Raw genomic sequence first — 15,481 nt, 5'->3', positions numbered from 1 at the left:
TAAAAAATCTTTAAAAAAAAAAAAAAGATTCTCTCTTTCCCTCTGCCTCTGCCCCTCCCCCCTCCAAAAAAATGGGGGGGACCCAAAAGGTCTCTCACACTCTTTCTGCCATGACAGGATATAAGAAGTGGGCAGTGTGCAACCCGGAGGTGGGTTCCTGACCACGCTGGCACCCCAGTCTTGGACTTCCGGCTTCTGGCCACCCAGTCTGTGGCATTCTGTGATAGAAGCCCAATCTGACCAGGACAGATGGAAGGAACTGGGGCGCCGGCTGACATCATTACGCGCAGGCCATCCGCCATCCAGACACCTGGCTAAGTCAGCCACAGCTGTCTTTACGAGTTCAGCTTACGAGTTCAGCTACGGACAGTTGAGTTTTCTGCTGCTACAGATAAACACGTCCTTTCTTCACCTTTCTAGCTCCTTCTCCTCCTCCCAAAGCCAGGTGAACCATTATCTCCTTCATGCAGTTTTTCCAGAAATGTTTGATGACCACCAGCAAACATCTATGGAGCACCCACATGGCCCCTGCTCGGTTTTAGGTGACAGCGTAGCAGGAGGGCCATTATTATAACGAACAGTAGTGAAATAGATAATGAGATAGACGATCGGATTGATTATAAATCGCGGTGAATTTTATGTATTCAACAGTGCGGTGCTGAAATAGAAAATGTCAGGGTGACCTTCTTGGGTAGAATCAAGGAAGGCGTTTTGGGGGAGGCGATATTTAAGCAGGGCCGGGAGGTGCCCGGGCCGTGCCATGACCCGGCCAAAGGTCCTGAGGTAGGAAACAGCTCATGCAGCAGACAGGGGGCGGGACCGGCGGGGACAGCACGAGATGGGGCTTCGCTCAGGTGTGTGATGGTGCCTGTGTCCAGGGACGGAAAAGCCAGGCGGTTCCATCTCCCTGTTAATGTCACCACGCTGGACCTCTTCCTGGCCCTGGCTGCCTCCTGGCTCCTCCTCCTGTGGCTGAGTCCGGCTGACCAGGGGCAGAGGAGAGGAGGGCAGAAAGGGGGTATGTTAAAGCGACGTCGAAAGTCCCCCACATCACCAGCAGCCCTCGGGCTTTTCCAGACGTGGCGACTCCACCACCTGGCGGGGCTGAGTCCCCGTCAGCAGCTCGTGGCCTCTGCCATCAGAGGACAGGTGGGTGCTGGTTTTGGGACTCTTGGGGTGAATCAGCTCTTGGGGCAGAGAAAGAGAGAGAGAGATTGGAGAGGGAGAGGCAAGGCAGGAGGAGGGGAGAGAGGCAGGGGGAGAAGGGAGGGAATTGGCTCAGAATGTCTTAGGTCTCTACCCTCTGCAGCTTGGTCACATCCTTCCTCCTGTGACATTTATTGCTGTGGACTGTACGTTTCAGACGCCAAGTCTTAGCATCCTGGAACACCAAGAACCCTTAGAGATCAGGCCGGGCTGCCCAACACCCGAGGGTTAGGAGTCACACTCCTGCCAGACACCCTGGCCCAGCAAGAGAGGGGAAGGGAGGGCCTCGGGCTGCACCAGAATCTCCAAGATCTGACTCACCACCACCCCTGGTTGGACCCTCTGCCCCCAGCGCGGGGTCCCTGGGTCTCAGTGCTCCCAGCCAGCCTCCCTCTGGAATCTCAGCCCCTCCGCTGACTCGATGTGTCCATTTCCACATCTGTAAAATGGGAAGGATGAAAGAACATGCCTTGGATAACTCGGCCTGGTAACGTGCTCCGAAGGGGGCCTGCCACGCGGGAAATACTCAAGATGAGTTGGTCTGCCGTCGTCATTCGCCACTGAGCCTTCTGGAGCCAGAGGCAGGCGGTGGCTTCCCAAGGCCGGCAGCGAGTCTGGGGCCGGTCCAAGGCCAGGACCCTGGCTTCCGGGCTGCTGCCGTGTCACTGAGCTCACCAAGACTGGATGGCTGTAAGGACTTTCCTTCACCGTCTTGGGAGATGCGCCATCGAGGCACCGAGCTGCTCCCCACGGCCACACAGAGACTCGCACCCTCTTCCCCGGGGCACGCAGACGGAAACCACAGACAGATGCATGAGCGAATATGTCCCCACTTCACGCGTGTGCTGAGAAGCTGAGCTCACGCGAGCACGTAAGCACACATACACGCGAACATACACTCCAGGCCGTTCATGCCCCAGGTCCCCAGGCCCCCTCCTGGAGCCCACCGCCTTCTCCGCCCTTCTCATCCTCTCTCTCCCTCTCCCACTCACACACTGTGGCTGTTCTCTCAAAGTCCCCAGTTGTCACTTGAATAAGGGGGGATGTTGTCAGCTCCTAGTGACAACCAGAAGCCAAAACTTCTGTTCCCAGCCTAGGGTCTTGGCGTCCCAGCTCACCTGGAGGGGAGGTGAGTAGACCGTGGGGTGGGGTTTCAGCCAGAGCCGGCTCCAAACTGAGGGCCTCCGGCTAGGGCCACCTCCTCCGACCCTCATCCCTCCCTGACCCAAGGATGTCCTGGGGCAGCTAGGTGCTCTGACAGAAGCCCTCTGGGGGTGGAGGGGAAGCTGGGGGTCTGCGTGCGCTCCACCATCCGGGCAGCTCGGCGAGGCCCCGCCCCCAGAGCCCCCCACGTTGTGTACAAGTTGGAGCCTCAGAACCTTACAGCATCAGAGCTGGAAGGACCTCTCCTGTCCATCCAGTCCTGCCCCACCTTCCAGATGGGGTGATTGAGGCTTAGAGAGGGGAGGAGATTTGCCCAGAGACACACAGCAGAACCGGTCTCCCAGCCTGGGCTCTATCCTTCCTCACTCTGAGGACTGTGGGGTCGATCCCAAGCCTGGTGCTGACCCCACATAACACTGATCCCCACTGCTCAGCAGCCCCTTCTCCTCAGCCCTCCAGGCCCTCCAGACTCAGGCTGTGGTTCCCAAGGCAGAGGCCTCCTGGCTCCTTCCTGACGTTCCCCAGAGCCAGAGACCTTCCCAGAGCCTGTCGAGACTCAGCTGTGATTTATTCCCTCTTTCCCTTCCTGTTTATTCAACCCCTTGGCAAAAGGCCCCAGGGGGAGAATTTATGAGCCAGAAGGAGGGGAGTGGGGAGGAAAGAGGCGGGGAGATGAGTGTGTGTGGTTGAAAAGGAGGAGAGAGGAGGGAGCAGAGAATTTAAGGAAAAAGCAACACAGAATGTGTGTTTGTGTGAGAGAGAAAAGGAACAGTGCTGGCTTCGCAATGGGGCTCGTGGTCCAGGCAAACCCTCCCCAAGAACCCCTCAGCTGCCCTGGGGTGCTCCCAGGGGATGCCCGGGGTCGGGAGCAAGTCTTGGGGTCCCCAGGCCACTCCTGGGGGGCAGGCAGCTGGAGATGCTGCACCAAGGACCTTCCCAGAATGCCCGTGTCCCCTGCCCCCTACCCAGTATTCTGCGACACACCGGGTGTCTGGTAGCTCTGTGTATACAGCAGGAGCTCCTTAAACACCGCATGGACACCAGGCAGGGAACAGCCCCTGGCTGACTCAGTACATGGCTTCGAGCAAGATGGGTGCCCTGCCAGGCCTCAGTTCCCTCCTCTGTCCCGTGAGGGGCCACCAGGAGCTCCGACAGCCCAGGGGTTTGTGATCCCAGAGACCCCCCCCAGCTAAATGCCATCGCAGCACAAAAGCCTCCCCCTTCCTGCCCACTCCCCGTTCTACCTCTGCTTACAGTTGGTAATTCCCATAAGGAAACATCAAATCACCACAAAAATTAAAAATGCATCTTGCCGAGATACCCGCGTAATGCCCAGTAAATACTCAGAGAACCCATTCCTGCCGCAGGGAGAAAGAACATGACCCCTGCTGGCGACTTTGAACCTGAGGGGGCTTAGGAGGGGCGTGCGTGGTGCCCGGGGGTTTCGCAGCGGTGCGCAGAGACTCGGGTGGCCAGGCAACAGAAAAGCTAAGGGCACGTCTCTCTTCCACCTTGTTTGCAAACTCATGCTCCATTGTCAAGTTCAGTCACTTGGGTATTTGTATGAGTTTACAACCATCCTACATAGAATGCCCTCAACCGCTCTACACTAACGAAAACGTCTTGATAAGTTTCTCTATCTTTCTGGATGGGTTTTCCCTTTTCAATTAAGTATGTCCACCGAATTACATGCTTATTATTTTTGAAGGGAAAAAAGAGTAATATGGGTCAAATACATATTTTCATGAGGTTTTTAAAAAATTCCTTCCCACCCCCAACTCTGATCTCCTGCCACTGTCCCTCTCCTGTCCTCTCTCTCTGCCCCGCCCTCTGGGGCTAACAGTAGAGACATCTTCCCAGAGCGGCCCCTCCCCTCAGGCCCCTCTGTCCCACTGCACCCCAGACCTGCCACCCCATGGTCTCCACAAGCACTCAGCAGAGACTGTTCCCTCTGCAAGAAGAAGCATGCGGCCGCAGGACCGATGCAGACCAGGGAGGCCAGAGCGTGGCTGGGAATGAAGGAGACTGGTCAAGGTGAGGTCCACACCGGCTCGGCACCTGCTCGGCAGGCCCCGTGGTGACTGCATTGGGAGTGATTTGGGGACCAGGGCCTTCCTGTGCCCACGAGATCCCTCCGAGGTGACTGGCGGTTCTGCCAACCCCATGCGCAGGCTCCGCGTCCTAACCCAACACGGGGATTCAACGGAACCCAAGAAGCTACAAGGCCAGATGCCTCGTAATTTTGTCGGTTTTTTTCCAGTTTTTTTAAATTTAAACTCAATTTAATTAGGGGCGCCTGGGTGGCTCAGCCCGTTAAGCATCTGCCTTCGGCTCAGGTCATGATCCCAGGTCCTGGATGGAGCCCCACATTGGGCTCCCTGCTCAGCGGGGAGTCTGCCTCTCCCTCTCCCTCTGCCCTGCTTGTGCTTTCTCTCCCTCTCTCTCTCTTAAATAAATAAAATCTTAGAAAAATAAAATAAATACAATTTAATTAACATGTAGTGTATTATTGGTTTCAGAGGTAGAGTTTAGTGATTCATCAGTTGCATATAACACCAGTGCTCATCACATCACGTGCCCTCCTTAATGCCCATCACCCAGTTACCCCATCCCCCACCCACTTCCCCTCCAGCAGCCCTCTGTTTCCTAGAGTGAAGAGTCTCTTATGGTTTGTCTCCCTCTCTGTTTTCGTATTATTTTATTTTTGCCTCGTTGGATAGAGGAGAGGAGGGTACGCTTGTTTGAAGTCACATGGCAGAGTCTATGAGGATTGGATGTAATCCAACAAGCCTCCCCCGCCCCCCGCATAGAACCTCGCAAGAGGCTGTCCCTCCCCCCACCCAAAGGACAAGGTCAGACAACCCGGCCTTGGCACACAGGCTTTCAAGACCTCCTCCTGCCCCCATCCAGCCCCACTTCCCACTGGACTCACAGCCTGGTTCCCTTCCCTCCGCCCTTCCCCGGATGGCTCTAAGTGCCCCTCACTAGCACCCGGGGCCTCCTCTCCACCAGGTCCGCTTGCCCATGTGGCAGAACTGGGATTGAAAGCAAGAAAGTCAGACTCCAGAGCCCACACTCCTCACCACTGTGGGCTCCCGGGCCAGCCACGGAGGGGACAGCCGGTGGAGACCCGGTCCCTGATCCCACACGGCGCGTTCCCTTCCGCTTCCCCGGCACTGCTGGGCAGCGGTGGTGGGCATGTGGGGGTGGCGGCCGTCAGGGGAGCCATCTGCCTTCTGCCTTGCCCTCCACCACCCAGGCTTCTTGAAAACCTCAAAGAGAAAGAAAGTCTAGATCTGGGCTTGTGCCAGGTGGAAAGGAAGAGTCTTGTGTCTCCCTTCCACCCCATGCCTTTACTTTCTCTCAAGCCCAGGCAGGACCAAATGAGGAGCAAATGTTGTCCTGTCCCGCCCCAGAGCTCGCACCCTGCCCGGGCCTTGCCTGTGAGTCCCGACGCTGACCCCTGCCTCTCCCCCCCTCACCTGCCGGCGCACCGTCGGCCTCCGCATCAGCATCCCCAAGGGATGCTCACAGTGCGACAGGGACAGAGCAGCCCAGACAGCATGTGCTTCGTCCCCTGCCTCTCGTCTACATGACCTCAGGCAAGAACTGGCCGTTGCCTCGGCCTCAGTGTTCCATCAGGCAGATGGGGACGATAGCAGGCCCTCCCACATAGGGCGGTTGTGCCAAGGAAAGAAGTTAGGACATACGAAGTGCTTGGAAGTGTGTCTGGAACGTGCTTGGAACACGGTGAGTGCTGGTCCTTGTCGGGCACCAGGGGCTGGGCCAGGCTTCATTCTCAGCTCAGCTAACCGGGAGGTAGGGCACAGCCGACCCAGCCGGCAACTGTATCCCTCCACTGTTAAATGGGTACAGTCCTCACGTTGCTTCGTGGCACTGAACACAGCGGCTGGCACGGCGGGGGCCCTCTCAAGACAATGTTAGTGACAACAGTGTGCTTGCCCTCCAGGAGCTGGCGGTAACAGGCAGGAAACGCCAACCCGCTTAGCAGCAGAGAGAGATTGCGTGTGCAGGGGTACAGAGGCAGGGCATGGCACGGAGAAAGGACATCCCCTTTCTGGAGCATCTGTCCCCTGCAGGCCTCCTTACCCTCTCCCAGATTCGTCCAATGCAGCTTAGGGAACAGGCCAGAGGTAGCAGCTCGGTTTCACGAGGGAAATAAAGAAGCGACTCATGGCCTGGTCATCTCCAAGGAGAAACCATTAGGGAGACATTCCTGGGGAAGGAGGAGAGAAAAAAGAAAAAGGAAAAAAGAAAAAAAAACCTGGACCATGAATCTGGAGATCTGGGACTAGCTGCTGTGTGACCTTGGACCAGTCACCTGACCTCTCTGGCCATCAGTTTCGTCTTGTGTTGTGTGTGGTTTGAAGGGAGAGGGAGAGGCTGATCAATCATCACTTACCCATCTGGCCTGGGAAACCAAGCCTTGTGGTCGGGGATGGTTGTCCTGGGTCCCCACGCAGGTCACTTCCCAGATTTCTCCCCATCCCCTGGGACTTGCTGCATGGGAATGCCAGGCCCAACTTTCTTCAAAGCCACATCCAAGCTAGCTGACACGTCCCACCCCCTCCCCCATCCTGTCCGACAACCCCAAGGCAAAGGCAAAGGCTGGCAGAGTCCCATTTGGTGGGAAGCAAGAACCGAAGTTCGTGGCGCACCTGCCATGGGCTGTCTGCCCGGTTCTTGGCAGGTGTCAAGTCCTTCACCCTCACAATAACCCAATGAGGAAGGTTAATATTTTCATTTTAGAAGTAAGGAAACTGAGGCTCAGAGAAGTTAAGTCACTTGCCCAAGTCAATAAGAGGGTCAGTGAGTGGCTGAGCCAAGATTCCGAGTCAGTCTGACGTCAGCTATTCTCAACACTGAGATGGGGAGCAAGAAGGACACATAAGGCTGGAGAGGATGGAGCCCATCATAAGCAGGGGCTAATGCCGTGAGCCGTTCTCACCCCCAGAAACGGCAAAGAGGTCCCCTTCCTCCAGGTTCTACAGCCACCTTTGTAACTGCCCATTCACGGAGGAAACGGCATGCATCCGGCGCTTACCATGTGCGGGCTGTGAGACAGGCATAACCACCATGCCCAGCACCGCCCCTGCCCTCCTGGGGCTCACAGTCCAGAGCAGGAGACAGAGGCCGGCCCGGTGTACACCAAGTGTCATGGCAGAGGGGCCCGGGAGGCTATGGGAGCCTAAAGGAGGGAACCTAGCCTAACCAGAAATCAGGGAAATCTTCCTGGAGGAGGGCACATATAAAGTGGCTCTTCAGTGGGCTCAGACAGAGGAAGGTCTCTCTTGTTCACTGCTATCTCCCTGGGATTGAGGACAATGCCCAGCAAAAGTGAACTCTCAAGAAAGAACAGCTGAAATGATTTGTCAAACTGGAAGCTCTACGACAAAAGACTGATACCTCCAAGAATAATGTCAGGAAGGATGTAAAAAAGAAATTGATAGGGTTGGGGCTGCTGAAGGTTTATGGGGACTGGGGGGCAGTGGGAAAGGATGAGCTCGGTCTTCAAAACCTGGGAGGCACTCACCAGGAAGAGGAAACCAACCGGACCTGGGCACCGCGAGGGGCAAAGCCAGGACTCATTGGAGGAGGCCCATTTGGCTCAGTTTAAGCAAGAACATTTCAACAGTTCAGCGGCTGGAAAGCCTGGGAGCTAGCTCGTGAAGTGGGTCCCCTGTAAGGGGGGTTTGAGTTGAGGCTGGATGACCATCTATTAAGGATGCTGGAAAAACAACTTGATCAGAGGGCTGGGTGGCAAGTGGTGTTAGCTGAGTTTTAAGGTCCCATCTGCAGCCGAGTCTGGGATTTGCCTGACCAACAGATGACTTACTTTGGCCTTGCTAACAGAACTCCCATGCAGGAGGGAACATCAAAATGCCCAAAACAGGGGCCAAAAAGGATTGTTCTAGGCCACTGGTGACTCTCCCATTCTGTTTTGCCAGACCCTTTCCCAACTTGCTTTGCAGTAACAGTAGCCGTATGACCGACTTCTGGCTGACAGTATGCAAGAGCAGGTCTGCTAAGCAGCTTCTAGAAAAGATCTTGTGTCCTCCCCACACCCCACCTAGCCACTGCTGGCTGGTCCTCTTCACCCTTCCTTGTGGGGATATTGGTGTGAGGGCATGATGCTTGGCAGCTATTCTGAGACCATGAGGCAACAAAGCACAGGCTAAAAAGCAGGCACTCAGGATAGCGAAGTTTAGCAACTCTAAGATACAACATATTTTCACATTATTACATCTTTGAAATCAAGATGTATCTTATAATAATCATTGGGTGTCAGAATATAATTGGCTTTTTTCTTAATCCATGGAGGCACAGCATAGCCTGGGGATTTGCCCAATACCGCATAAATAATAACAGATGTGGAACCAAGATTCCAATTCACATATTTTCCGTCTCAGTTTCTAAAACATGGTCTGGGAGGAGGGAGGGAAGGGAGCACAAGAAGATTAAGCCCCACTTACAGATGAGAGAACTGAAGCCCAGAGAGGGTAAATAATTTTCCCAACGCCACAGAGTCTGTCAGTGGTAAAGTGAGGATTTGAACCCAGGAAGTTCTGGCCCCGGCGTCCAGCACATTCACCGAATGCCTTGACCCTGAAGTATCCGATGCAAGAACTCTAGCGGAATTCATTCAGCGCCCACGACCGAAGTCAGGCCGGCCCGGCAGGGCTCTTCAAAGCACAAAGTAGCTCCAGCTGCCTCCTTTCCACCTGCCTCCTTCATTAACAAATGGCGTTCATGGGCACCCCCCGGGCCCCTAGGTGAGGCAGAGCACTGCGTTCCTGAGCTGGCACAGCTGCCCAGCACCCCAGGGCGGCGCCCGGATCCGCAGAGTATCCCTAGATGCGCGAAGGCCATGTTCAAAGAGGCAGCAAGACCAGGGCCGGGAACGTGTCCGGTCCCTGTGGAGGCTGCAGGCCCCGCATCCCCCCGCAGCAGCCAGAGGGTCAGCCAGGGAGGACGCAGCCGGCCTCAGGCTGCTCCAGGGGCCTGGAATGTTCGCTTCTTAGGTTCAGCATGTACAGACGCTTGGAGGCTGAGATTCCAGAACAGATTCCAGAACCTGGGAGTGATGTTCCGCGTTTCGGGTTGCGGTGGTAACACAACGGGGGGGGGGGCGCTGGTCCAAACTCGCAGGACTGCGCACTACCAAGCCTGGCCCGTACAGAAAGCAGACTACAACTCACGAAACCTGACCAAAAGTCACAGGCACGAATACAAACAAGAATAGACTTGTGATTTCGAAAGGAGAAAAATCCCTGGAGCTCGAACCCGAGAGAGTGGCCCCAAGGACCAGCCCCGTCCCCCACCGCTGCCACCATTCTCTCTTCCCCCTGAAGACGGTGGGCAGCCTCTCCCTTGCCCCTGTCCCCTATAGCGTGCGCTCGGAGCTGTCCCTGTCCTTGCTGGTGCACCCTGGCCCCGGGCGCCTTCTGCTAGTAGCCCGGCTGTTGGGGGGGCGGGCCTCGGCACAGTCCCGGGGCAGGTGCCACATAGCACCTCTGGACAGCACTGTCCCATGGCTCCTCCGGCGTGGGCCCCACTGGACGCACCGCACTTGGTCTGCCTCGGTGCTGTGACCTGTGACATTAGGAAGTCACCTCACCCCTCCGCGCCTGGGGCCTCCCATGTTTAGGGGACGATGGTAGCACCACCCCCACAGGCTGCCGTGAGCCTCTGATGCGTGCACACGCACACGCAGCTCCAGAAGGGTTACCCCGTGGGCCCCCACTAGCACTTTCATTACGGCACAAGGGAGGGAAGGTACAGACCAAAACAACGTGGTCCAACTGCAGCAGAATCCCAAGGAATGTTCGCCCACCCTGTAGGCCCCAGAGACGGTTCCTCCCCCACAGGGAGCGGGCATTGTTCTGGTCTTGTCAACTTGTCCCCATTAAAAAGGCAGGGCCTCAGAGCCAGACCCTGGGTCTCACCTGTGACAACCACCCTGCATCCGTCTCGGCGCTCCTCCTTTGTGCTGTCTGTCCGTCCATTTCTTCTGCCACTAGACGGATGAGGGAGGGGAGGGCTGGGAGACTTCAGACTCTGCAGCTGGGGAAAGGGAGGCAGCAAGGCCAGCACCAACGTCAGCTCCCAGGGTGGTTTCCCTCTAAGACAGCCAGACTTGCCGCTCCATCACTGGTCTCGTGCTGTGCTAAAACAGCGTCTGTCTTCTCCTTGACCGTTAGCGTTATTACAAAGGCATTATTATTACGTTCTCCAGAGCAGAGTGTTGTCCTGCAGCATTTGGTTTAGTGCAATATTTAATGGCCAACTTCTAGTTGGAATGAGGAGAGGGTCTGTGTTTCTCTTGTTCACGGCTGTATCTACATGGCAAGTGAGGATGGATGGATGGGTGGGTGGGTGGATGGGCGGGTGGATGGATGGGTGGATTGGTAGGTAGATGGATGGGTGGGTGGATTGATTGATGGATGGGTGGATGGATGGATGGATGGATGGATGGATGGATGGATGGATGGACAAGTGGACGAGTGGACGGGTGGATGGATGGATGGATGGATGGATGGATGGATGGATGGATGGATTGTTGGATCGATGGATTGATGGGTGGATGGATGGACAAGTGGACGAGTGGATGGGTGGATGGATAGGTGGATGGATGGATGGGTAAATACATGGGTAGGTAGATGGATGAATGAATGGATAGATGGATGGATGGATGAGCGGGTGGGTAGATGGGGCAAAAGCCTAGTAAAGGTTGGGGGTAGGGCTCAGGGAAACCACTCGTCTCCTCTCCTGCTCCTCAGGGTTGAGAGCTTGTGGTTCCGTCAGGGACCTTGATCCCTACGAACAGTGAGTCAGTCCCTGAGCAACCCAGGCAAGGAGAGAGCAGACTAAAGACCAAGATCTGACAGAGGATGAAGGTGACAGGAGCTAGGGAGCAGGGGTGAGGGGTCGGGGCAGAGCAGCTGGAATAAAGGTCCGTGAAAGGACAGAAAACTGTTTCTCAGGTGGAGGAGAAACGGGGGAGCAAAACCAAAGTTGGAGGTGAGGAAGAACTTGATCAAAGGAAAGGCAATTGGGGCAGTGCGCTCCCTGAGTCACCGTCAGCATGTGACTCCCCGAACCCTTCCTCTCCAGCAGCCAGCTCAGTCTCACTACATCCCGCATCCCGGCAGCGGCTTTGTTATTAGCCTTCTATTAGCTCTGCCCTGGGAGAGAAGACGTCGGAGCAGGGGCCCCCCCACCCCAGCCAGGATCCTGCTCCCCATCCCCAGCTGGAGGACCTCCAAGGGCTGGGTGGCCCCTCTGAGTGTCACCTTCCTCACCTGTAAAACAGGGGCGACCAGGATGCCACCTAGCGGGGAGGTCACGAAAAGGAAGCTAGAGCGTGTGAGAGGGTCTGGTACCCAGACAGGGCCGGCGTCTTCCCTTCCTCCCTCTTCCCGCCCCAGATGGACCACGAGGTGCCCACCGAGTCCAGGTGTGGGCAAAGCTGTGTTTCTCCGCCCTGCTTGCTCAGGAATCAGCGGGAGGTATCTCGGACCAGTGCAGGGCCTGCCCCCAGAGACAGGTCTCCTGGATGTGCGGCCCCGGCTGGTGTGCAGCCGGAGCGGAGCAGATGCGTGGGAGTTAGGCGGGGACTGTGACAGAGCCCCAGAACTGGTCACAGTGGGCAGTGCCTTTGGGAAGGGCAACCCGGTGGCCGGGGGCCCAAGGGGGCCTGAGGGGTAGTGCAGGAAGGCCTCTGCATACCCCTGGGGGCTATGTATTGAAAGAGAAAATAATAATAATAATAAACAACAAATGGAATTAAATCCAGCACCACCCGCCCCCAAGACTGGCGGGAAGTCCTCCGTGGCAGCCTCTGCGGTTGCTTCTCCTTACCGTGGACTCCACAGGAACAAGGTCACCGGGTCCCCCAGACACGGAGGTGGCTCTGGCACTTCCGTGGGCTGAACTGTGTCCCCCGCTCCCAAAATTCATCTGTTGAAGTCCTAACCCCAGCACCTCAGAATGTGACTGGATTTGGAGATGGGGCCTTGAGAGAAGTGAGTCAGGTGAAAATGAGGTCTTTAGGGGGGACCCTAGTCCAATAAGACTGGTGTCCCTCTAAGAAGAGGGGATGTGGCCACAGACAGGTGCCAGCTCACACACAGAGAGAAGGCCACGTGAGGACGCAGGGAGAAGACGGCCCTCCACCAGCCAGGAGATGGGCCTCCGAAGAAACTAACCCCCCCACACACCATGATTTCAGACCCCCAGCCTCCTTTCTGGCGTGTGAGCCCAGCGTGGGGTATTTCCCTGCTGCACCACCCCGGCGGTCTCCTACAGGACCGCGGCTCCCTCCACCAGCACCTTCGATCCCCGCCACCAAGTGCGGCCACACAAGGACCAGCTCTGGCCCAGACGTTCCTGAGCTCTGGCCCAGACGGTCCTGAGCCCTGGCCGTCCCCTTCCCAGCCCCTCACCCTGGGTTGTGCCCCAGACCTGAAGGGAGCCACAGCCCCTCTGCCCCCTGCCTGTCCTGGAGTCAGGGCCTCCCCTCAACCCTGGAAGCATCAAGCTCCCCACATCCCCCACCCCCACTGAACAATCCCGCTCAGTCCCTCCATGGCCTAGGCCTCCGACAACAAGGCCTTCGTAACCACCTTCTGCGACAACCTCTCTGGCAGCCCAGGAGAGCAAAGAAGCTGTCATGCTGCCTTCAAAATACAAAGGCCAAGGGGCGCCTGCGGGGCTCAGTTGGTGAAAGCGTCTGCCTTAGGCTCAGGTCAAGATCCTGAGGTCCTGGGATCCAGGGCTCCCTGCTCAGTGGGGAGTCTGCTTCTCCCTCTGCCTCTGCCCCTGCCCCTGCAGGGGGCACTCTCTCTCTCTCTTGCTCTACACACTCTCTCTCTCAAATAAATAAATAAAATCTTAAAAAAAAAATACGAAGGCCTGGCCAGGACGCATCCTTTCGTAGTAAGGCCTCCACAAGGGTGACACACCACGCAGCACCTTCCTCAGCCTTCTTGCCCTCCCTCCCCCTCCTCCCTTCCTTACCTCCTGCAGCCTCAGGACTCTTGCAGCTGGCAGAAGCTCACTCTAACCTCATTAGGAGAACTGGTTGACCTCTGGGACTAAAAGGTCCCTAAACTTCAGTGTCTGCACTCGGGGCTGAGGTTGGCAGGAGCCCCCCTGAGGGCGAGGGCCGCTGAGACAATGGTCAACGGAGCTTGGGAGAGATGGTAAGGAGCCCCCCCCCCCCGGGTCCCGGGACAGGCACTGTCACTTGCTTCCTTTGTGACCCGCCCTGTGCGCCCTCCAGCACCCTGCACCCCCCCCAGCGCCCACACTCAGTGACACTGTGGGCGCAGAGAACACAATGCTGATGTCAAGGCATCTGAAGATGCCTGTGTCACATGAGCACGGGGACTGTCACTGAGCAGGGAAGGAGCAGAGTGGCAGGACTGTGCCCACAAGCCTCTGCCCAGAGGGACTCTCATGCCCACGGTCTCTGGTTCCAGAAGGAACCGGAGGTTTGGAAAAGTAAAGCTCAGTGTGCCCTGTGCACACAGCTAGGAATGAGCAGAACTGCGCGTCCAACCTGCAAAGCCCTTGCTCGGTCCCTTTACACCCTTTACAGCACAAGGCCTCCGTGTCCTCCAGTTGTCCCCTCCTCTAACCCCTCTTGGCTTCTGGGTTTTCTGCCCCCTCACCTAGGCGGCGTCCTGTCCCACCTCCCTCCACACTGCTCCATCCCTGACCCATCTGCAGAAGTGCTTCTCCCACCAAAAGCTTGCCTTGTGTTTCAGGTCTAACCTTGCTCAAGAACCTGCCATGGCTCCCCATTACTTCTAAGAATTGACTCAGAAATCCCCAGGCACAAAATGCCTCTCGAGCATCCGGCTCTTCTCGCCTATAGTATCTGATCTCTCCTTCCTCCCCTCACAGACCCTCAGCTCCAGATGAACTGATCTGCCACCCCCTCTCCTGAGAAACCTTCTCCATGGCTCTGACTCCCTGTGCAACGGGCCAAATGATGGCTCCCCAGAGAAGCCCTAACCCCTGGAACCAGCAGATATACATTGTCCCATGACAAAAGGGGATTGAGATTACCCATCAGCTGACCTTAAAATAGGGAGACGATCTGGATTATCTGGGGTGTGGGCAGCGTACTCACAGGGAAGAGGGAGGCCAAGAAGTTCCTGACTGCCCTGCTGGCTCTGCAGACCGGAGGGGCTGGGTGCCAAGGAAGGCGGGAGACTGCAAAGGGCAGGGAAACAGACTGTCCCCAGAGCCTCGGAGGGAACACAGAACCAGCCCTGCCCCGCGACATCCGCAGGAGACTTCTGACCCGCAGAGTGGTACGTCAATAAACGGGGACTGTTGGAGCCACTAAGTGAGTGGTGATGTGTTCCAGCAGCCACAGGAAGCAACACACCCACACAGAGAAAACCACTCCAGGGGCCAAAATCACCCGGTTCCCGGGCCCTTCGGTGAGTCTGAACACCCACCCCCGCCCCCCCCCCGCCGAAAGTAGCAGAAGCCAGCCTCAGGGCTTATCGTGGGCGGCGAGGGATGCTGGTCACAGTGCGAGTCCCGCAGCATCATCACCTGTACGAAGACTGATACTAGCCCTCTTCCCACATTCCAGCTTCTCCAGATTGAAACATTTCAACCACCATCTAGATTCCGCGTGTTCCTAATCATTTTATAATTTATAATAAAATCATTATATAATTTATAATAAAACCCCTCAGTCCGGCTCTACACTCCGGCTCTACACACCAGCGGTCAGCAGCATCCCAGGGATGGGGCTGTCTTCATCACGGCCCTTAAAAAAAAAGAAATCATTCTTATCATTGGTCACAGTAGCTATGGTTATTCCTGGAGCTCCCCTCTCCTCGCTAGCTGGGAGGCTGCCCTATTCATGAATCGCTTAATAAAGCCAATTAGACCTTCAAATTAAGAAAAAATGGCTAGGATTATTCTAGTGGTTCTCGAGCAGGGTTGATTTTGTCCCCAAGGGACATTTGTCAAGGTCTGGAGACATTTGGGATTGCGGTAACTGGAAGGAGCTGCTGGCACCTAGCGGGTAGAAGCCAGGGATGGCGCTGAGTGCGTGGACCAT

At 56.4% G+C, this 15,481-nt stretch overlaps 1 long non-coding RNA gene across 1 annotated transcript; it reads right to left on the bottom strand.

Moving 5' to 3' along the window:
• Positions 1-619: 619 nt before the first annotated feature.
• Positions 620-14,549, bottom strand: LOC103676439. Its single transcript, XR_005836639.1, has 3 exons — positions 14,479-14,549; positions 10,338-10,455; positions 620-982 (listed from the first exon to the last, which is right to left on the bottom strand). It is a non-coding gene; the product is annotated as an uncharacterized LOC103676439 (long non-coding RNA).
• Between the last annotated feature and the right edge of the window lie 932 nt (positions 14,550-15,481).

Source organism: Ursus maritimus, unplaced genomic scaffold (assembly GCF_017311325.1).
Source record: "Ursus maritimus isolate PB19 unplaced genomic scaffold, ASM1731132v1 scaffold_21, whole genome shotgun sequence".
Lineage (NCBI taxonomy): Eukaryota > Metazoa > Chordata > Mammalia > Carnivora > Ursidae > Ursus > Ursus maritimus.
The sequence above is the reverse complement of the archived record's forward strand: the minus strand, read 5'-3'. Positions and strand labels throughout refer to the sequence as shown.